The 24574-nt window shown below is 43.3% G+C and overlaps 1 protein-coding gene across 5 annotated transcripts in view; it reads right to left on the bottom strand.

Moving 5' to 3' along the window:
* Window positions 1-24574, bottom strand: part of LOC126236761 (clavesin-2-like) — a 600452-nt gene that overhangs the window by 528718 nt on the left and 47160 nt on the right. For all 5 annotated transcript variants that reach the window (XR_007544982.1, XM_049946311.1, XM_049946312.1 and 2 more), the window contains exon 2: window positions 9246-9348. The gene's annotated coding sequence lies outside the window, so the exon portion shown is untranslated. The remainder of the gene's footprint in view (window positions 1-9245; window positions 9349-24574) is intronic.

The following is a 24574-nucleotide window of genomic DNA, read 5'->3' as shown; positions in this document are numbered from 1 at the left end:
AACTCCTCTTCTCCCCAATTCTATTCAGTACCTCCTCACTAGTTATGTGATCTACCCATCTAATCTTCAGCATTCTTCTTTAGCACCACAGATCGAAAGCTTCTATTCTCTTCTTGTCTAAACTATTTATCGTCCATGTTTCACTTGCATACATGGCTACACTCCACACAAATGCTTTCAGAAACGACTTCCTTACACTTAAATCTATACTCGATGTTAACAAATTTCTATTCTTCAGAAACGCTTACCTTGCCATTGCCAGTCTACATTTTATATCCTCTCTACTTCGACCATCATCAGCTAGTTTGCTCCCCAAATAGCAAAACTCCTTTACTACTTTAAGTGTCTGATTTCCTAATCTAATTCCCTCAGCATCACCCGATTTAATTCGACTACATTCCATTATCCTCGTTCTGCTTTGTTGATGTTCATCTTATACCCTCCTTTCAAGACATTGTCTATTCCGTTCAACTGCTCTTCCAAGTCCTTTGCTGTCTCTGACAGATTTACAATGTCATCGGCGAACCTCAAAGTTTTTATTTCTTCTCCATGGATTTTAATACCAACTCCGAATTTTTCTTTTGTTTCCTTTACTGCATGCTCAATATACAGATTGAATAACATTGGGGAGAGGCTACAACCCTGTCTCACTCCCTTCCCCACCACTGCTTCCCTTTCATGCCCCTCGACTCTTGTAACTGCCATCTGGTTTCTGTACAAATTGTAAATAGCCTTTCGCTCCCTTTATTTCACCCCTGCCTCCTTTAGAATTTGAAAGAGAGTATTCCAGTCAACATTGTCAAAAGCTTTCTCTGAGTCTACAAATGCTAGAAACGTAGGTTTGCCTTTCCTTGGTCTTTCTTCTAAGATAAGTCGTAGGGTCAGTATTGCCTCACGTGTTCCTACATTTCTACAGAATCCAAACTGATCTTCCAAAAGGTCGACTTCTACCAGTTTTTCCATTCGTCTGTAAAGAATTCGCGTTAGTATTTTGCAGCTGTGACTTACTAAACTGATAGTTCGGTAATTTTCTCAGTTGTCAACACCTTCTTTCTTTGGTATTGGAATTATTATATTCTTCTTGAAGTCTGAGAGTATTTCGCCTGTCTCATACATCTTGCTCACCAGGTGGTAGAGTTTTGTCAGGACTGGCTCCCCCAAGGCTGTCAGTAGTTCTAATGGAATGTTGTCTACTCCCGGGGCCTTGGTTCCACTCAGGTCTTTCAATGTCCTGTCAAACTCTTCACACAGTATCGTACCTCCCATTTCATCTTCATCTACATCCTCTTCCATTTCCATAATATTGTCCTCAAGTACATCGCCCTTGTATAGACCCTCTGTATACTCCTTCCACCTTTCTGCTTTCCCTTCTTTGCTTAGAACTGGGTTTCCATCTGAGCTCTTGATATTCATACAAGTGGTTCTCTTTTCTCCAAAGGTCTCTCTAATTTTCCTGTAGGCAGTATCTATCATACCCCTAGTGAGATAAGCCTCTACATCCTTACATTTGTCCTCTAGCCATCCCTGCTTAGCCATTTTGCACTTCCTTTCGATCTCCTTTTTGAGACGTTTGTATTCCTTTTTGCCTGCTTCATTTACTGCGTTTTTATATTTTCTCCTTTCATCAATTAAATTCAATATTTCTTCTGTTACCCAAGGATTTCTACTAGCCCTCGTCTTTTTACCTACTTGATCCTCTGCTGCCTTCACTACTTTATCCCTCAGAGCTGCCCATTCTTCTTCAGCTGTATTTCTTTCCCCCACTCTTGTCAATTTTTCCGTTGTGCTCTCCCTGAAACTCTGTACACTCTCTGGTTTAGTCAGTTTATCCAGGTCCCATCTCCTTAAATTCCCACCTTTTTGCAGTTTCTTCAGTTTTAATCTACAGTTCATAACCAATAGATTGTGGTCAGGGTCCACGTCTGCCCCTGGAAATGTCTTACAATTTAAAACCTGGTTCCTAAATCTCTGTCTTACCATTACATATTCTATCCGAAACCTGTCAGTATCTCCAGGATTCTTCCATGTATACAACCTTCTTTTATGATTCTTGAACCAAATGTTAACTATGATTAAGTTATGCTCTGTGCAAAATTCTACCAGACGGCTTCCTCTTTCATTTTGTACCCCTAATCCATATTCACCTACTATGATTCCTTCTCTCCCTTTGCCTACTCTCGAATTCCAGTCACCCATGGCTATTAAATTTTCGTCTTCCTTCGCTACCTGAATAATTTCTTTTATCTCATCATACATTTCATCAATTTCTCCATCATCTGCAGAGCTATTTGGCATATAAACTTGTACTGTAGTAGGCGTGGGCTTCGTGTCTATCTTGGCCACAATAATGCGTTCACTATGCTGCTTGTAGTAGCTTACGTGCATTCTTATTTTCTTATTCATTATTAAACCTACTCCTGCATTACCCCTATTTGATTTTGTGTTTATAACACTGTATTCACCTGACTAAAAGTCTTGTTCCTCCTGCCACCGAACTTCACTAATTCCCACTATATCTCACTTTAACCTATCCATTTCCCTTTTTAAATTTTCTATCCTACCTGCCCGATTAAGGGATCTGACATTCCACTACTGTTTCCCTTTCATGCCCCTCGACTCACACTAACTGCCATCTGTTTTCTGTACAATTTGTAAATAACCTTTCACTCCCTGTATTTTATCCCTGTTACCTTCAGAATTTCAATGAATGTATTCCAGTCAACATTTTTAAAAGCTTTCCATAAATCTACAAATTCTATAATTGTAGGGTTGCTTTCTTCAGTCTATCTTCTAAAAGAAGTCGTTCCTACATTTATCCGGAATCCAAACCGATCTTCCCCGAGTTTTTTCATTCTTCTGTAAACAATTCGACTGAGTACTTCACAACCATGAGTTATTAAACTGAAGGTTCGGTAATATTCACACCTGCCAGCACATACCTTCTTTGGAACTGGGATTATTACATTCTTCTTGAAGTCTAATGTTATTTCCACTGTCTCACTTATCTTGCACACCAAGTGGGACAGTTTTGACGTGGCTGGCTGTCGTGGAGTGCTCAGTAATTCTAAACGAATGTCTTCTACACTCGGGGCCTTATTTCGACTTAGCTCTTTCAGTTCTCTTTCAAATTCTTCTCGCATTAACGTATATCAACTTCATCTACTTACCCTTCTCTTTCTATGGTTGTGTTTCAAATTCGTTTTACTTGTATCGCACTTCTATGTATTCCTTCCACCTTTAAGCTTACCCTTTTTTGCTTTGTTCTGGTTTGCCATTAGAGCTCTAGTGCCACTGCTACACATGTTAAGTGCGTATGCACTATCGCTATGTAAGCCACTCACGTAAGGTATGAACTATTACAAATTACATGATCACCACCAGCCCAAGTCCTTCTTTACGCAGTAAAGGTCAAACTGAAATGGAAAATTTTGTGTGACTACACAATGAAAATAAAAGGCTTTAAATTAATCCACTCAAGTTATCCAAAATCAAGTATTCACACGATAAGGTATGTAGCAAATAAATAAAACTGGATTGTGCACTCCAGTGGTGAGGATTCCCTCCCAGATTACGTTTCATTGCTATCATCGCCACCTTGTGCAGCTTGTAAAAACAACACTGAGATATTTTGAAAAAACATAAGCTTTCGTCCCACTATATTTTGCAATGAAGGTGACTATTTGGTAAGTCAGAAAGAAAACGGCGGGACATATGATATTAGTTTTCAATGATAACATTTATTTTTCAATTCACACTTGAGAAGCAAGGTGGAACGTTCTACCTCAATAGCCAGTTGGTGCCTGAGCATAAAACAAGTGACCAGGTCAACTTAAAATAACGCTCAGGTTGGATTCACACAAGACGATAAAGATCGCAGAGAAGTTAACTATCAACATAAGCTTACAATTACAGGAAAGTGATTTATATCGACTGAAACAGTTTTACTCATATAAGTATATGGTACAGGAATTGGTGCCCACAATATATGATGAAACGGAAAGGACACATGGGTGAATAAATCACTGATCGAGCACACCTTAAGCAAAACAGAGAGAGATCAGGAAAACACTCAATAAAGAGTACAGGATTACACAGGTTAGATTATATCTTGAAGAACATCCAACAGATCAACGAGGATTGGGCAGCTGGGTCACGCAACACTTGGCCCCCAGAAACAAAAGGGGTAAATAAAATATCCCAAAACTATAAAAGTATAGATTCTCAAATAAAAAGTTAGATGCCGGTCATTCAGTCTGATTAGGATCACGTGGTGTAATACAGAAACCTGAGCTGACGACTCACTGAACGAGGAATACGTGACTCAGATGTAAGTAATCACAGGTGGAAATCGGTGTATCTAAGCACACTATAATCTGCGGCAAGAAAAGATCGATGAATTAGAATAGAAAGAAACACACGCACACGAACACACAATTATTTTCACACGAACACAAGGTAAAGATCGCTCTAACTTGGCCTACTCATTACGCGGAGAACACTCCACACCACAGTGTTCCAAAGGAACAGAGCAAACCCAGAATACTGAACAAATCGAATTCCCTAACATCAGCGAAGCATTATTTTTTTAACTGAACACATCCTGGAAAAAAAAACATAAAACCCTTCCGTCAGGCTGAAGAACTTACACACTCACAACGACATTAAAGTAGCGAGTTGGCGCTTCAGAACTACGAACCGAACTCACCAAAGCCAGCAGCAGATTGCCTCCTCAGCGGTAGCTCCCAGAGAAACACGCAAGTGAAATGGAAAAGACCAGATGGGTCGTTTCAACCACCAACATAACAAACAGTCAAGGCGCACACACACACACACACACACACACACACACACACACACACACACGCACGGGGGATAGACCTCTTTGCCCAGGTAAGGAACATTAAGTTGATTACCCTGTACCATCAGCAGCCGGAAAGCATGCCTTGTAAACCCGAAAAGACACAAATACTCTCTCAGTCATTCACACAAAAGACAAGGTAGAGGAGGAAACACGATAATATAGGATGTTATTCCACAAATATGGACATGGACTACATGGGATAGGTGATTAAATTACACAGTATATAAAAACTCTGAGGCAGAGCACAAGCTGCTTGCACCAAAATGCCGTATAATTATTGATTTTATTTCAATCCAACTGCTCAGTCTTTCTAGGTCAGTTTAAAGAAGTACACCGGGGATAAGCGGTGCAGAAAATGAGACGGGAAAAAATTAAAATTGGTCAAATGTATTATGAAATGATTCTATAGAGACGTTTCAGTTCATGAAGTTTGTCTTTTAGTTTCCTGTAGGCAGTATCTGTCTTTCCTCTCTTTATACACGTTTCTACATTCTTGCATTTCTCGTCTAGCCATCCTGCTTTGGTATTTTGCCTGCCTCTAGACTTGTAGGCACTTAATGAAGTGACTCCTTCGAGTCTCAACAAGAATTTGACCAAAACAATTACAAATGACAAACCTAAGAACTCACTTGTTGAGCCAGCGTTCTGGGAATCAAAATCCAGAAGTCCTTTAGAATAAAGAAAAACTAATTGGACCTAACTGCACATGCTGATGATCTCCTTCTATCTGTCACTCGCAACAAGAAACAGTAATCAAGAAACGAACGTGGAAGTTCTACTGGATGCAGTTCAGGGATGTTTCAGACTACGAAAACTGTCTATTACACCTCAAAAGTCTACCTATATAATGTTGAAAGGCAGATTAATATACAACCATTATCCACAACGTACTTAGTTTCCTTACTCTCGCCGTCATTTTTAGGCAAGGAGAGGCATGCTACAGAGTGGCGCGGCAACAGTGGTCGTAGGAAATGTGGACAGGAGCAGAAATGATTAGTGAATAAATTAACATAACAAACAGATGATCTGCTTAACTTGTATTCCTCCAAGTGAACAAAGACTCATTACAAATAAGCAGCAAGAACTAGAGTCCAGCCCATATAAAAGCAAATGGGACGAGACTCGCTGTCCTACGCATGAACGAAGGGTCGTAGCGTACCAGCTCCAAGTGCAGACGCCCCATGTTGTGGAGCTCGTAGTCCGGAGCCCGTGGAGGCGCGGTTCAGTGGGCGTGGTCGGCCCGAACTCGTGCGACCGCTGTCGCCGTCGAACGGAACTTCCAGTTCCATTACCAACTTAACGACGCCCATGGGGTGGTATCGATACGAGATACCACAATTTCCACTGTATCTAACTTCAATCCCTTCATTTCTATTTACAAGTTAGCTAATCTACCTGCTCGCTTAAGGTACCTAACAGTGCATAATCCGAGCTATACAACGCCAGGTTTTCCCTTTTTCTGAAGATGATATTCATTTTATTAGTCACCATCTGGAGATCCACATAGAGGACTGCTTTAAATCCAGAATATTTTATCCAAGACGGTGCCATATGGTTGTAATGTAATAAAATAAAAATTATTTCTGACTCTTTTTCTTTGCTATCAGTGTAATGTAATAGAATGAATACGAGCCGTGACCTATATAAAAAAGAAACACATATTAATGCAATGGGTCAGCATAAAAGAGAAATAACTAATGTAGGAATATTATTAACAGAGTAATATGTTGTTTAATTTAGTCCGACGTGTATAAGCACTCAGTAAACTAGCTCAGTTCTCAGGGTAGTTACGTAATCGTCCATAATTAATTGTCCTTTTCTTATTTACCCAACACTACAGATATTATTCCAGGCTCGTGAGAAATCGTGTGCTTATTGCACCAGAGAATATTTGCCAAGCCTGCTCGATGTACACTACTGCAATACGTAGCTTAACATCGTGGTTTCGTCTTGATTCCCCAATATAAGATAACAAGAGTAGCATCTACAAATGAAATCCTATAATGGAACTGGAATCCTGTGACCAGACCTTTTCTGCCTGGGTTGTTATCTCGTCAGATAAAGAAAATCTGTAAGTAAAATTGTTAAATTATTAGTAGCTGCCTCCGGTGTCGTGGGATCTGAAATAAGGTTAATTGTCCTAACCGACGGCACGTCTCGTAGATGAGCTGAAAGAAAAATGTTAAAGATGTTTCTAAGATGGCGCCTAACAATGAAAATTCTTTGTTAAGGCCCATACCTACTTAAGACAATCCAGGTATCAGACTACCAATTGATTGACCACATACACAAATTCTTTTGAAAAAATAACCATTGTATTTTTCGGGTATTAAGTACAACTTACATTATCAGCTGGTACAGCAAGATGAGCTTTACACAAGAACGTCCTCTTAGGTCGGAATCCAAGCAGATAAGATAAGTGAAAGACAAAGGAAAGATAGTTCATGCATATAAGCGCAAGAGTCCGTGGAATAACATGTCCATTGTAGTTCTATCTCTTCTTCTTTGGCGTACTTGCCGATTATTTATAAAATTCATCGTAATATTTCGTTTACATTTTTTTAAACCCAAGTCCACCCAGGAGAAACAGTACATGATACAGCTGCATTCCCTTGGATAATATAACAACAGCTGTAGCTGCTTTTTAGTTTCAGCTATGCCACAGTACCAACATTACAAAAACATTTTGGTCTATTTCGGTGTTATTCATCTTCGTGTATAGATGATAATTCACTAAGCTGTTTCATTGATGGTATATAGTTCAAATGTAAAGTAGTTTGTTTTCTCTTTTTGGGGGGAGGGGGTTTGGGGGGGGGGAGTAGGAGACAAGCATGAGACTTCGATTACTCTATGTTTGACATTCACACTGGACGCAAGCAAAGGACTGGTATACTTTGTGCTTACAGTGGATTATGAATTGGTCCTGTGGTGTGCTGACTTCGACATCAGTGCAGTTGTCGAAAGAGCTGTTTCTAATAATTTGTTTCTTTGTACGTAGCACCACTGGTTTTCGATGTGGTCTTGGATCACTTTATGTACTTCATTGTTTTGGTTGAGTTAGACTGTCGCAAACGCATGTGAAATTGAAACTGCATAATTTCGAAATCGTTCGTGTGAATGAAACAGGGTGAATAAAAGAGCTGAAAGGATCATCCAACGACATTATATTCATGACTACTGAAAAGGCTGGCTGCCTCTCTTCGAGAAACATACTTTAGTCTGACTTCTCCACATATTAAGCTACTCAAGGCATCCCCCTTCCGTAAGGTTGGTGGTCCGTGCAGAGAAAGAGAGGCTAGACAATATATGTGCAGGCAATAATAACATTAGCATCCAAAAATGACAATCTACGAGTGTATTACGGTAAACTTGTCTCAACCCTTCTGTTATACTGCGGAAGGTCACAGCGAAAACCGTACGTTGAGGGATGATAATGAGGCCACAGGTCTGACTTATTTCACGACTGCATTATTTTGGCTCTTAATTAAACGTTCAGGTGTTTTTCTCACTAACAGTCACTACAATTTGTACGAAATGATAGAGAATTATATTTAATATTTTCGTGATTTAATATGGATAAAACTACTTGAAGTGTTTTGTAGATAACGGAACTGATTACATATGTAGTATGTTATCGATACATATAGGGATTTGCACCCATCTAATAGGGCACTGTTGAAGATCAGGGTTGTACATGCAGTTCATTCTTAGGGAATAAAGATGCAAGTAGCTGGTGGCATGGATACAAGCTCAAGTGCAGACATCTTCTGACATAGTCATTTAAGAAATTCACTTCTACAGAACTTACATTTCTCTCTAATGCTAAGGGGATTATGTTGCAACAAGTATTTCCTCAGAATGAGTAGCAGGTAGCTATAACATAAACTTATTTTGAATACTTGCAGAACATTCAGGGAAGGTGTTAGCTACGGAATCAAACAACTGGAAGACCGGCCTGTAAGCGTAACTAAGGGGTACTGTGTTGAAAAATTATCACAAAAATATCTTTATGTTTATTTTCCTCAAATAAATGTTAGTCACGATGTAGAAGATGCGCTGTGTGATATAAATAAGACTCTTACCAACTATAATCTAAACAGTATTACTATGCATGGTGCCACGATAGCTTTAAAGCCATTGCTGATGAAATATTCAGTGAAATGTTACCCGCTGCAGCACAACCAAGCAGACAGAATGAGACTTTAAGAAACTGCTGACACAATTAATTTGTCAGAAGGTCAAGGGAAAAAGTAAATATTTAATTACTAGATCAGTAGTTACTGGCAGTAGAAATTGCTTATACAGAACAGCATAGACGGCGGAGTTTCACGAGAAGAATGCCTGCTTGTCAACACTTGCGTAGAGATCGTAGATAATGACTTACGGAGTCACACGTGCAGGGCTATCGGAGCGCTATGTGGTCGGTACAGTCAGCAGCGTCGCAGAACATCTGAATAATCTTGCCACGCAGGAGCGTATCGGACAACCTGAAAATGTAAAAACTGTTGGCGAGATAACACTGCAGAGAAAACAAAAAACCCTTTAACGCCCTTATCATATGGACAGTGTTTTATAAACCGCTGAGTCGCTGACATCAGTGATGTCCGATATGTAAAAATCCACTACTGCTTATCTGCTTGCAGCCGACACTTGTGAGTCGTCTTTAAGAATGAGAAACTGACGTGCGCAGGGAGATAAAACGTTTTCATGCCCACTGCAGGTTAGTTACGCTATATGGATTTGAGTTATTCGCGGCGATGGAACTTGGCATCATATTCCATTTGTTGACCATCACCTCATCGCAGCCATACAGTTATGCGTTGGCTCGAAAAAACCGATCTGCAAAGGATCCAGAGGATCGCCCAGAATTGAGAGATCTACATCTACATCTACATCTACATCTATACTCCGCGAGCCACCTTACGGTGTGTGGCGGAGGGTACTTATTGTACCACTATCTGATCCCCCCTTCCCTGTTCCATTCACGAATTGTGCGTGGGAAGAACGACTGCTTGTAAGTCTCCGTATTTGCTCTAATTTCTCGGATCTTTTCGTTGTGATCATTACGCGAGATATATGTGGGCGGTAGTAATATGTTGCCCATCTCTTCCCGGAATGTGCTCTCTCGTAATTTCGATAATAAACCTCTCCGTATTGCGTAACGCCTTTCTTGAAGTGTCCGCCACTGGAGCTTGTTCAGCATCTCCGTAACGCTCTCGCGCTGACTAAATGTCCCCATGACGAATCGCGCTGCTTTTCGCTGGATCATGTCTATCTCTTCTATTAATCCAACCTGGTAAGGGTCCCATACTGATGAGCAATACTCAAGAATCGGACGAACAAGCGTTTTGTAAGCTACTTCTTTCGTCGATGAGTCACATTTTCTTAGAATTCTTCCTATGAATCTCAACCTGGCGCCTGCTTTTCCCACTATTTGTTTTATGTGATCATTCCACTTCAGATCGCTCCGGATAGTAACTCCTAAGTATTTTACGGTCGTTACCGCTTCCAATGATTTACCACCTATGGCATAATCGTACTGGAATGGATTTCTGCCCCTATGTATGCGCATTATATTACATTTATCTACGTTTAGGGAAAGCTGCCAGCTGTCGCACCATTCATTAATCCTCTGCAGGTCTTCCTGGAGTACGTACGAGTCTTCTGATGTTGCTACTTTCTTGTAGACAACCGTGTCATCTGCAAATAGCCTCACGGAGCTACCGATGTTGTCAACTAAGTCATTTATGTATATTGTAAACAATAAAGGTCCTATCACGCTTCCTTGCGGTACTCCCGAAATTACCTCTACATCTGCAGATTTTGAACCGTTAAGAATGACATGTTGTGTTCTTTCTTCTAGGAAATCCTGAATCCAATCACAAACCTGGTCCGATATTCCGTAAGCTCGTATTTTTTTCACTAAACGTAAGTGCGGAACCGTATCAAATGCCTTCCTGAAGTCCAGGAATACGGCATCAATCTGCTCGCCAGTGTCTACGGCACTGTGAATTTCTTGGACAAATAGGGCGAGCTGGGTTTCACATGATCTCTGTTTGCGGAATCCATGTTGGTTATGATGAAGGAGATTTGTATTATCTAAAAACGTCATAATACGAGAACATAAAACATGTTCCATTATTCTACAACAGATTGACGTAAGCGAAATAGGCCTATAATTATTCGCATCTGATTTATGACCCTTCTTGAAAATGGGAACGACCTGCGCTTTCTTCCAGTCGCTAGGTACTTTACGTTCTTCCAGAGATCTACGATAAATTGCTGATAGAAAGGGGGCAAGTTCTTTAGCATAATCACTGTAGAATCTTACGGGTATCTCGTCTGGTCCGGATGCTTTTCCGCTACTAAGTGATAGCAGTTGTTTTTCAATTCCGATATCGTTTATTTCAATATTTTCCATTTTGGCGTCCATGCGACGGCTGAAGTCAGGGACCGTGTTACGATTTTCCGCAGTGAAACAGTTTCGGAACACTGAATTCAGTATTTCTGCCTTTCTTCGGTCGTCCTCTGTTTCGGTGCCATCGTGGTCAACAAGTGACTGAATAGGGGATTTAGATCCGCTTACCGATTTTACATATGACCAAAACTTTTTAGGGTTCTTGTTTAGATTGTTTGCCAATGTTTTATGTTCGAATTCGTTGAATGCTTCTCTCATTGCTCTCTTTACGCTCTTTTTCGCTTCGTTCAGCTTTTCCTTATCAGCTATGATTCGACTACTCTTAAACCTATGATGAAGCTTTCTTTGTTTCCGTAGTACCTTTCGTACATGATTGTTATACCACGGTGGATCTTTCCCCTCGCTTTGGACCTTAGTCGGTACGAACTTATCTAAGGCGTACTGGACGATGTTTCTGAATTTTTTCCATTTTTGTTCCACATCCTCTTCCTCAGAAATGAACGTTTGATGGTGGTCACTCAGATATTCTGCGATTTGTGCCCTATCACTCTTGTTAAGCAAATATATTTTCATTCCTTTCTTGGCATTTCTTATTACACTTGTAGTCATTGATGCAACCACTGACTTATGGTCACTGATACCCTCTTCTACATTCACGGAGTCGAAAAGTTCCGGTCTATTTGTTGCTATGAGGTCTAAAACGTTAGCTTCACGAGTTGGTTCTCTAACTATCTGCTCGAAGTAATTCGAGATCGTAGGAGAATACGCGAAGGAACTTGCCCCCTACTTGCAGCGGTGTACCGTAGGTCTCTAGAAGAGCGTAGCGTTCCAAAGGATTGGAAAAGGGCACAGGTCATCCCCGTTTTCAAGAGGGACGTCGAACAGATGTGCAGAACTATAGACCTATATCTCTAACGTCGATCAGTTGTAGAATTTTGGAACACGTATTATGTTCGAGTATAATGACTTTTCTGGAGACTAGAAACCTACTCTGTAGGAATCAGCATGGGTTTCGAAAAAGACGGTCGTGTGAAACCCAGCTCGCGCTATTCGTCCACGAGAGTCAGAGGGCCATAGACACGGGTTCCTAGGTAGATGCCGTGTTTCTTGACTTCCGCACGGCGTTCGGTAAAGTTACCCACAGTCGTTTAATGAACAAAGTAAGAGCACATGGACTATCAGACCAATTGTGTGATTGGATTGAAGAGTTCCTAGATAACAGAATGCAGCATTTCATTCTCAATGGCGAGAAGTCTTCCGAAGTAAGAGTGATTTCAGGTGTGCCGCAGGGGAGTGTCATAGGACCGTTGCTATTCACAATATACATAAATCACCTTGTGGGTGACATCGGAAGTTCACTGAGGCTTTTTGCGGATGATACAGTAGTATATCGAGAGGCTGTAACAATGGAAAATTGTACTGAAATGCAGAAGGATCTGCAACGAATTGACGCATGTTGCAGGGAATGGCAATGGAATCTCAATGTAGACAAGTGTAATGTGCTGCGAATACATAGAAAGAAAGATCCTTTATCATTTAGTTACAATATACTCGTAGCAGGTCAGCAACTGGAAGCAGTTAATTCCATAAATTATCTGGGAGTAGGCATTAGGAGTGATTTAAAATGAAATGATCATGTAAATTTGATCGTCGGTAAAGCAGATGCCAGACTGAGATTCATTGGAAGAATCCTAAGGAAATGCAATCCGAAAACAAAGGAAGTAGGTTACAGTACACTTGTTCGCCCACTGCTTGAATATTGCTCACCAGTGTGGGATCCGTACCAGAAAGGGTTGATAGAAGAGATAGAGAAGATCCAACGGAGAGCATCGCGCTTCGATACAGGATCATTTAGTAATCGCGAAAGTGTTATGGAGATGATAAATGAACTCCAGTGGAAGACTCTACAGGAGAGACGCTCAGTAGCTCGGTACGGGCTTTTGTTGAAGTTTCGAGAACATAACTTCACCGAGGGGTCAAGCAGCATATTGCTCCCTCCTACGTATATCTCGCGAAGAGACCATGAGGATAAAACCAGAGAGATTAGAGCCCACACAGAGGCATACCGACAATCTTTCTTTCCACGAACAATACGAGACTGGAATAGAAGGGAGAACCGACAGAGGCACTCAAAGTACCTTCCGCCACACACTGTCAGGTGGCTTGCGGAGTATGGATGTAGATGTAGATGTAGATTGACAAAAATCGAAACGAGATTGATTCCCCATCGGTCTATGAAAACATTCAGACCTATTGCGCAGCGTCTGTAAACTCGCTTCAGCGCGCTGTGAGTGCGAGTGAGGAACTTTCTTGTGAGTAATCTTCACACCACCTGAGAGTATGTGTGTTTGTTTGGAGATTATGGACGCTCAGTACCGAGGCTGTCAGCGTCCTTACACATATAAAAAGAAATGAGTGTGGAGAATATGACTAAAATTGTTGTCACACAGTGAGAAGGAAGCGTATAAAATGACAGTCATTCACTCACTCTCACATCAGTTTCTTTGATCTAGATTATCACTCTCTCTCACTCGCCTTAAGACAACAGAGAAAGAATGAAAAGTGCTATATATGGGATTAAAACAGAAATAAAACCATGGAGGAGCTAAAAGAAAAGCATGGGGAAACGTGACTGGCTGACCACTTACAAAAAAATTGGGAGAGCCAGTCATCCTGTTAACACACTAAGAATATATCCCTGAAATAGAACCTTAAAACTCACACCACATTCGTTTGAACGTTACTTAAAACAGAGGGCAGGTCTATTGGTAAATCTTCTAGAGCCCTTCAGTCGGAAAACAAAAAAAGTTTAATAAAATATAGTGCTCTGTGATCTGTACGCCACAAGCACGACACATTGGAAGGTCCTCTCGCCAGAACAAGAAGGCATGCATCATAGGGGTGTGGCCTATGCGAAGAGGAGTAAGGAGGACCTCGTCTCGCCGATGTGGCAGGAAGGAGGTACGCCTTGTACGCGTCGTGGACTTTATTAGACGGAGCTTATTGTCTTTCACTTCCAGTCCCTCATCCTCCCATCGATGCAACACACTGTATTTCAACAGCGAGGCTATAGCGTGCAGGGGGATAGAACACTGAAATGACTGAGGATCGCGACAAGCGTTCTTGGCTGCCAGATCGACTCTTTCGTTCCCTGCAACACTCATGTGTCCTGGTATCCAGCACAGGGACATCTCCTTCCCGAGTCGCTGTAGTTGGAGGAGGGTGGCCAGGACATTCTTGCCTGCTTTATCTGCTACGTACAAGCGCTGCAGGGAACGAAGGGCACTCAGAGAATCGGAGCAGATTAGCACTTAAAGAGCTTCTCATCTGCTCTAGTGCCCGGAAGATCACATATAATTCCGCAAAGAAAAGTCAGGTCTCGAGGCAATCGGACCTTGAGGACACGTTCTGGCGAACAACAGAGCAACCAACGGAGTCCCCCTATTTAGACCCATCCATGCGGACAGCTACATAATTAATTGTCATGCTCATTTCAAATGTCAGAAATTATCGCATTAAAAGCAGAAACAGCTCCTGCAGCGAACCAAATCTAAAATTATACTGGGCCTCGGCAGTAACCATGGTGGCAAGTGGTTAAAACCCTGGATTTGGGATTTGTAAATGCTACGCACCAAGTGACTCCAGCACGCACTGCACGTGGATCCCAAAAGGCGTTGTAGCTCGTGAATAGTTGGAGAAAAGGCGTTCCAGAAGTGGAAAAGTAACAGTATGATATGCGCGTGAAGTCGGAGCTGTGAACAACTTACATGCTTGACGCATGATGAGGAGCTGCCGTCGGATGGTGAGTGGTGATTCTGCAATCTCAGCACACAGACTGGGTAAGGGGCTGGTCCTGTAAGCACCTGTGGCTGGCCTAATCCTCTTATCTAGATCTACACCCATACTCCGCAAGCCACCTGACTGTGTGTGGCGGAGGGTACCTTGAGTACCGCTATCGGTTCTCCCTTCTATTCCAGTCTCGTATTGTTCGTGGAAAGAAAGATTGTCGGTATGCCTCTGTGTGTGCTCTAACCTCTCTGATTTTATCCTCATGGTCTCTGCTTGACCCCTCGGTGAAGTTATGTTCTCGAAACTTCAACAAAAGCCCATACCGCGCTACTGAGCGTCTCTCTTGCAGTCTCCCACAGGAGGTTATCTATCATCTCCGTAACGCTTTCGCGATTACTAAATGATCCTGTAACGAAGCGCGCTGCTCTCCGTTGGATCTTCTCTCTCTCTTCTATCAACCCTATCTGGTACGGCCCCACACCGGTGAATATCGTCAATAATCTTCAGGTAAGAAGGCCTCAGCTATATACACTGTGCATCTATATACTAGACGTGAATGCACAAAAGCCCCATAAAACTGGAGCAGACGTGGCGTGTCTGCTTCCCAAGATCTGTGACTAAGACACTTAAAGACATTCAGTGCCTTCTGGGTTCTGGCTTTCAGGTCTCTGAGGCGTGGTACCACGATAGTTTGGAGTCAAAAATGAAGCCCAGACACCTTAATGAGTCTTTAAAATGCAGAATTGTGTCCCTCATACGCAAGTCAGGTAAATTAAAACTACAACTAGAATGATGGAACTTAACGCACACACACTCATCTGCAGAAAACTGAAAACCCATCTTCACAGCTCAGTACAGTTTAAGATGAACAGAAAACAGCAAAATTGTTCACAAATAAGGAGCACTGTACAGGACCCCTTACCGTAGATGTGATACTGTTAATGGCTGTGACAAAGAGGGTAACAGCCACAACACTACCCTGAGGAACACCATTCTACTGATCAAAACGATCTGACAGCAAGTCACCAACTCAAGACCAAAAGCTCTCAGACATGAGGGACCACATGAAAACGGACAGGAGCCCATGAAAGACCCATTGATGGAGCTTCACGAGAATACTGTTTATCCAAATAATGTCATTTGTCTTACTGATATCGAAGAATATACCGAGACAGTGATGTTTACATAGGAAAGCCTGCTGAATAGCCACTTTTAGCAGGGTCAGATTGTTGACAGTGGACCGAAATCTCAGGAACCCACACTGACATCCGCTAAGGAGTTGCTTGGTCTCTAACAGCCAGACCAGGCGACGGTTAGCCATTCACTCCAAGGTCTTCCTACGCAGTTTGTTAAGGCGACGCTATTATAACTACTGGGAGACGTGCAGTCCTTTTCTGGTCTGAGGAGAGGTATCAGAATTGCCTTTCTCTAGCACTTGGGAAAGTTGCTTGTCTGCCATAGAAGATTAAAACATTCGAGGAGAATTTCCTTTGACGCTGCTGGAAAATGTCGAAGCATGCAGTATCGAATTTGGTCGTGAGCAGATGCAGTATCACGAGTCTCAGACAGTGCCAATTCCAGCTCCCATATGGATAAAGTGTAGTTGTAAGACTCAGAATTGTGTGATTCAAAGTCCATCTCGCTCCTCTCTGCAGTTGCACGGTACATACGAAACGCCAGATCCTGGCCGGAATTGGCTGTAGTTGCTGCAAAATGCTCTGCCATCGTCTTAGCGATATATCTGGGCGTTGTTTGGAGACATCCCTATTTCAGCACTGCTGCTACTGGTAAATGACTGTGGGAAAATCCTCCGCATAACTTATCATACTTTTGTAGAACAAGTGGAACGGTTGAGTCCAGGAATGCTTGCCATAACCTTTTCTTGCTCTCCTTAATCACGCGTCGAGCACTGGTTCTCGCAACTCGAAAATCTGTGAGATTTTCTGCTGTCGGGCAGCATTTAAACCATTGAAGGATCACACATGTGATCCAGATTGCTGAAGAGCATTCATAAGTCCACCAAAGTACAGATTGCTTCCTAAGGTGATCTGAGGACTCTGGTATCGACAGGACAGTGGCATGATGGATCACTCATGTGATGTGGTCTACCCATTCCTGTAGGCTGTCGCAGTGTTCAACACAGGCAGATAGCTGAACAGTGTGCACTTAGCCCTACTCACCATCCATTTCGGTGTCGCCTCTTTTCTATCAATCCTCCATCTAGTAGGTGGATCCATAGTAGAAAGTAGTCGCTGGAATGAAGGTCATGAGTTATTTCCCTCTGAGCTGAGTCCACAAGGGTGAAAGAGCAGAAAGAGATGGCAGCTGCTGAGAATGACCCAATAGGAGCTGAGGAATGAGTGTGTCTACCTGTGTTGATGCACAGCCCTTGAGACATCATATGATGTTCTCCAAGACTCGATTTCTTGGGCAAGTATAGTTTGAGCCCCATAATATATTACCAACATTGAAATCACCCAGTAGGAGAAACGGGCAGGGGAGTTGTTCAATAAGACCTGCAAGAATCTCAGAGTCTACTGCATCCTGCGGAAGTAAGTACAGGGAGCATATAGTGAGTGATCTTTTGACCCACAAGAACTGCAACAGCTACTGCTTGTAGGTCAGTAACCAAAGAGAGAGCAACATCTTCGTAGGATCTTTCCCCAGTCAGGTCATCCCTCCAGTGGAGGTGGAGGGGGGGGGGGTATAGCCCTGTAGCATAGGGGTGTCAATGGCTTTGAAATGTTTTCCTATAAACACAAGCACAGGGACTGTGCCTGTGCCAGGAATTTCAGTTCCTCCAAATGAGTCCTGAACCCAGTCACAATCCACTGTAGCATGGGAGGCATTTATCATTTATCATGGGGGGTTTCACTTTCACCTTGTCTTTCTGCCGGGATGGGGAGCCCACAACAAGTGGAGGGCCAACCTTGGGACAAGATGGTTGCCCTGGGCTGACGTCAAATTCTATTGACTCTGAAACAGAAGCAGCAGAACCTTCATGTTGAACGACATCAACGTGGACAAAGGTCTACCGCCTGTTTTCGTCTGTGGTGGAAGGTTGCCATTTGCGTTTTTGGTCTGAGAGGCTTTGTGGGAAGCAGCAGCAGAACTCCGCAATAGTGGCAACTGTGGCTTTATGGTATATGATGTTCTCAGGAGGGCTATGGGCACTGAAACAACTGCAGCTTGACAAGTGCACTGACAAACGCAGTTACTAGTCCTTGCACAAGCAAGCTCCATTGCGTAAAAGCATTGGCTGACGAAACAGGCTTCTTAAAGGTTGAAGCAAAAGATGTAGTGAATGTGGAAGGCTGCATGGCTTTACAGATGTTCTTCGTGTCTTCGGTGTTTCGATGTCTTAATCTTCTGAATCTCCCTTTCTTCAAGGACGACACAGCAGTCCCTACTCCAGACAGGTTGATATCCAGAGCAGTTTACATACTTCGCAGGAGAGGAGCAACCAACCTCATTGTGGGTGGTCTAGCCACATTTGCCATAAGTGGCTTCAACCTTATATCCTAAAGGGGTGTGCCCAAAATGCAGGAGTGTAAAACAGCACATTGGGTTGGAGACATAGGATCATAAACACAGGCGAAGGAAACCTGCCTTTTATGCTCTGGGAGTTTCGCACTACTGAAGGTAAGGATGAAGGAGTGACATTTTATTAGATCGCTATTCACCCTTTTCAATACATTTTGCACGTCAATGACCCGTTTTGAGCTCACTCATGTTTCAGTTTCTCCTTGGAAATATTTTGAGATCCCTACACGATACAACACCTTTGCTATAGTTCAATATTTTGTGGAGTTCCGTTTCTACGGAATATTCTCCAAGGCATTTAGCTTTCAGGAGGTTTGTCGCTTGTTGTGAACTACCAGTTTCAACCAATAGTGTTCCATATGCAATCACTTGACGGATTTCAGTGTACCTGCAATACCCTCCAAACCTTCTTCAATATAAAAAGGCAAAACCTTCTCAAAACAGCCCTCTTTCCGTTTCACCATCAAAAACACATTCTGACTGACAGCACGAGTTCTGTGACTATTCAGTGACAAATTCTGTGTAAGTTCTGAGTCTGAAGGACTGGGTCCACAAGTTCTCTTGATAGACTGGGTGTTGGTAACCTGCCAATGTTCCATCCATTCCGCTGAGAGGAGAAAGAGAAAACTTTGAGCGTTCCATCTCGGTCCCACGAGCAGCTAGGGAGCTAGGGAAATAAAAGTCCACCTAGGCAGAGCCTTGCGTGCCTAGCTAAGCCTTGAACAACTGAGATTCAGCAGGTTCCGCAGATGTTGCTCACTAACGACTGTTCGATGTCAATAGCCATGCGTCTCATTGGTAAGCAGCACACCTCGAGATTGAGAGGTTTTTAATAGAGGTTTTTGTATCATCCTCGCGATCTGCGCGGTCAAGTCAAGATTTCTATTCCCAGTGCCACATAATATTCCACTGCCACGCCGCAAGGTGATTGCTGAAGCGTGTGCAGAGCTTACAGTGACAACGGACTGCCGGTGCATACCAGTACCCATCTCAGGAACTCTGAGTCGCCAAGCACGTGCCCAATAAACGATTGCTGAGATCCTGAGGGCCACATCGGCTGAGATAAGTGCCATATCATAAGAGCAAAATCTGAAACAGCAATGGAATGAGTGGCGTCTCTATAAGCCTACACAGAAGTAGATACTACGACAGAATCCTATCGTATGTGTTAGACGACGATTAGACGAGTGTTTTGGCCGCATACAGCGTTGTTTCTGTGGCATGTTCGAAAATAATGTTGGACAAGGTGTTTAAGGATGATAAACAACCATTAGAACGAAAACAATACATTTTATGAAAATGAACATTCACCCACCCATCAACTTAATCTCGCACACACACACACATGTTTCTGTGTGCATTTCGTGTCCCCACCTCTCTCTGTATGAGGGTACGTCCAGCACCGTCGAACTTCATGCTTTTGATAGACCATATATTACAGTGGGGGGGGGGGGGGGGGATGTGGGGGGCGGCATAATGCTACGTGGGCGTACCGACATCCAAATCTTTGAATACGATACATTCACAAGCGAACGTTATTTTGATGCTATATTACTTCCCCGTGTGTGTCTTTTTCAGGAGCCCATTCGGCCCTGACTTCCTTTTATGGATGACAATGTACGACTGCATTGAAGTGCATAGGTGGAGGAGCTCTTAGAACGATACGATATTCGGTGAATGGACTGGCCTGCCCGTTCTCCCAACATAAATCCCATCGAGCACGTGTTGAATGCTATGGGGAAACGTTCTGCATCACGTCCAGGTGCACCAACGACCATCCAGCATTTGTCAGCCACGCTGGTAGGGGAATGGAACGCCCTACCACAAGAACTCCTTACCGATCTTGTGGCCAGCGTAGTACCTACCATGTTGCAGAGCATGTACTGCTGCCCGTTGTGACCACACTCCCGATAAACATTTTCCCGCCTTTTGTAATGTCCAGGGAGCCATCATGAATTGCAGTGACTTCACTGTAATTGTTGTCTTTGAATAAAACTGTCGTTTCTTTTCGTCTCATTGAGTGTTTCTTTCAGTTATTTTCTGTCCTATACTGTGGCAGTTCTTTCTATGTACGGTTCAAATGTTTCTATGTATGGTACAAGTTTCGTCGAGATATGTTACTTGACAGAGACATATCAAGCGAAAGTTACTTCCGTCCTTAAGTTTCGTAATCAGTTTATTTTGTTATTATTATTGTTATTGGTGGCGGCAACAGAAATATTTATTCAAATTGTTTCTACAGGCACACAAATGGGACTTAGAAGCATATTATACCAGGGGAAAGACAGATACTGCCTACACGAAAATTAAAGAGGCCTTTGGGGAAAATAGAAGCAGCTGTAAATATCAAGAGCTCAGATGGTAAACCGATCCTATGCAAAGAAGGGAAAGCTGAAAGGTGGAAGGAGTATATAGAGAGTCTATACAAGGGAGATGAACTTGAAAGCAATATTATAGAAAGGGAAGTGGACGTTGATGAAGATGAGATGGGAGATATGATATTGCGAGAAGAATTTGACAAATTTGTGAAAGATCTAAGTCGAAACAAGGCCCCAGGAGTAGACAACATTCCGTCAGAACCACTGACTGCCTTGGAAGAGTCAGCGAGGACACAACTCTTCCATCTGGTGTGCAAAATGTATGAGACAGGCAAAATACCCTAAAATTTCAAGAAGAATGTGACAATTGTAGCTCCAAAGAAAACAGTCGCTGACAGGTGTCAAAATTACCGAACTCTCAGCTTAATAAGTGATGTTTGCAAAATACTAACACGAATTCCTCAAAGAAGAATGGAAAAACTGGTAGAAGCAGACCTCAGGGAAGTTCAGATTGGATTCGGGAGGATTGTAGAAACACACGAGGCATTACTGACCCTACGACTTATCGTAGAAGATAGATTAAGGAAAGACAAACCTAAGTTTGTAGCATTTGTAGAGTTAGAGAAAGCTTTTGACAATGTTGGCTGGAACACTCTCTTTGAAATTCTGGAGGTAGCAGGAGTAAAGGCTATTTACAACTTGTACAGGAACCAGTCGGCATAATAAGTGTCGAGGGGTGTGAAAGGGAAGCAGTGGTTGAGAAGGGAGTGACAAAGGGTTGTAGCCTATCCCCGATGTTATTCAATTTGTACACTGAACAAGAAGTAATGGAAACCAAAGAAAAATTTGGAGTAGGAATTAAAATTCAGGGAGAAGAAATAAAAAACTTTGAGGTTTGCAGATAGTACAGAATTCTGCCAGAGACAACAAAGAACTTGTAAGAGCAAGAAACTTCCTGGCAGATAAAAACTGTGTGCCGGACCGAGACTCGAACTCGGGACCTTTGCCGTTCGCGGGCAAGTGCTCTACCAACTTTTTTTATTATTTTTTTATTTTTTTATTTTTTTTACTTTCGCCTTTCGCGGGCAAGTGCTCTACCATCTTTTTTTTTTCATACGAAAATGTGTACCGGGCACGGTTCGCAACCGAATTTCCCGCTTATCGCAAGCGGACGCTTTAACCGCTTTTTTTTTGGGTTTTATTTATTTATTTTATATGAAGGAAGGTAGGAGAAACAGAAACCTTTATTATTCACAAAATAAACATAGTACGTCCTGCCACATGATAACTTTTCTGGAAGGATCCTCGCTGCCGTCCTACCATGCAGCATGAAATAACAACAAAATCGAAGTGGGGCCACCTCCGGCACCCTAAAGAAAAGTATGTTGGATATGAAAACAAAATTTGAAATACATCCATTTGATAACTGTTCAAGCGTGAGTTTTTCGTAGGTCGCATGGTGTTCTTAGTCGATCACTTTAACTTGGTCGGTTTCATAACGACAGCACCGCCGTTCATCTTTGCGCACCCGGCACACCCCAGGTATATGGCGGGTCCGCAAAAACCGTTACTAGGAAATTGGCATACCAATCCTTGTACTTTTGTAGCCGTAATAGTGTTGTGTGTCCATCTTGTAAGTATTGCCAGTAATCCAGGACGTGGAGTAAGTTCGTACGTGAGTCTCTATAGATGTAATGGACCGTCATACCTGTGATCCACGCCACCGCGTTCGTCTGATGACGCGGAAAATACGTTTCAAAAAATGGTTCAAATGGCTCTGAGCACTATGGGACTCAACTGCTGAGGTCATTAGTCCCCTAGAACTTAGAACTAGTTAAACCTAACTAACCTAAGGACATCACAAACATCCATGCCCGAGGCAGGATTCGAACCTGCGACCGTAGCGGTCTTGCGGTTCCAGACTGCAGCGCCTTTAACCGCACGGCCACTTCGGCCGGCGAAAATACGTTTCCTCTGGAAAAAATACTATGTCAGAAGAGACTGCTGTATAGATAGTGCGCCGCATGAACGCTATTATCTTTCTTGCGAGAGACCAGACAGCCAATGCCTCGCCGCAGACCAGCCGATGGGCGTCCGTATCCAGCACGCCGCATTGCTGACACAAGGGCGAATCCGCCAAATGGATTGCGTACTTTCTATCGTTTGTAGGGTATTTTCGGTTGACGACAATGTACCATGTTGATCTGACTGATGTAGGTAGGTGGGGGTGGTGGACCGTGCGCCACACCACGTGCCAATTAACAGCTGGATGTTTGCGTTCCACCCTATTCCGGGCGATCTGTCGAAGAAGCAGATGGTACACGTCCTTCGATGTCGACTGTCGGGTCGTCGGTAAACGCTCTCCAACGTAACTGTGTTCCGCGATGAACGTGCGCACATACGTTAAAGGGGGCGATATATGGCCGACACTGACTGGAGGAAGATGCAATGTTGGTACGAGTTCTTCGATGATCGTCCCCGTAAGCGAGTGGTTCCTGTTGCGCCACCGTTTGAGCATAGTACCAATAAACATGGCACGCGCCTTTTCGTGCACGTTCACTAAACCAACGCCCCCCTCTCGCACTGGGAGGGTAAGCGTGTTGTACTGTACCTTAAAGAGTTGTCCCAGGCACACGTAGTACCCAAAAGCCGCCTGAATCCTCATAGCCATCGTTCGCGTCAAGGGGAGAAGGTGTGTCAGGTGGCACATCATGGGCACAAGATAAAGGTTGACGTGTAACACTCGCTGCAGCATATCCATCGACCGTAGGGCGTTTAGTCGTACTGCCGTGCGGACTCTGAGTAACAGTCTTCGGTAGTTGTCCGCAGCCGTTCCCGCTGTCTCTTTATGAAAGGTGATACCCAAACAGCGGAGGGTTTCCACCGCAGGTAAGGGCCCTTCCGTTCCCGGTTCTAGTCCACGCCCCACATGCATGAATTGTGATTTTCGGTAGTTGACCACACTTCCAGCTGCCATCCCATACGTCTGTAGCCAATCCAGTGCTGTTTGAGTCTCCCTCTCATTCCGCACGAGGAACACAATATCATCCGCGTATGCTCTGCATTTGAATGATAAATGTCGTAGGGAGATCCCGGTAAGACGGCGGCGAAGGCCTGCGAGGCACGGTTCTAAGGCGATCGCATAAAGGAGGATCGACGAGGGGCAACCCTGTCTCACTGATCTTAAGATCGTAAAATACTCAGTTCTCCCTCCGTTGACCACCATCGCTGATCTGGCGCCGTGCAACAGCCGCATCACAGCATTGGTCAGTAATGGCGAGACACCCATCCTGTTCATCACCGCCGCGAGGTACACATGATCCACGCGATCAAAAGCATGATCGAAATCTACAGCAACCATCGCCCCCCGGAGGCGGCATGCAGCCGCGACGGCGACGACGTCACGATAGTCTCCCAAGGCTGTGTGGATATTACTGATGCCGCCAAGACAAGTCTGATCGGCATGTATTCGATGCTCCAGCGACTTTTTGATACGACTTCCCAGGATACGCATGAAGATCTTGTAGTCACTATTAAGGAGGGTCAAGGGGCGATAATCACAAGGCCGTTTGCCACCACGGGGCTTCGGTATCGGTATCATGAGCCCTTCCGTGAATTGAATGTGAACCGGTACTTCTTGCCGCA

This window comes from Schistocerca nitens, chromosome 2 (genome assembly GCF_023898315.1).
Source record: "Schistocerca nitens isolate TAMUIC-IGC-003100 chromosome 2, iqSchNite1.1, whole genome shotgun sequence".
NCBI lineage: Eukaryota > Metazoa > Arthropoda > Insecta > Orthoptera > Acrididae > Schistocerca > Schistocerca nitens.
The sequence above is the reverse complement of the archived record's forward strand: the minus strand, read 5'-3'. Positions and strand labels throughout refer to the sequence as shown.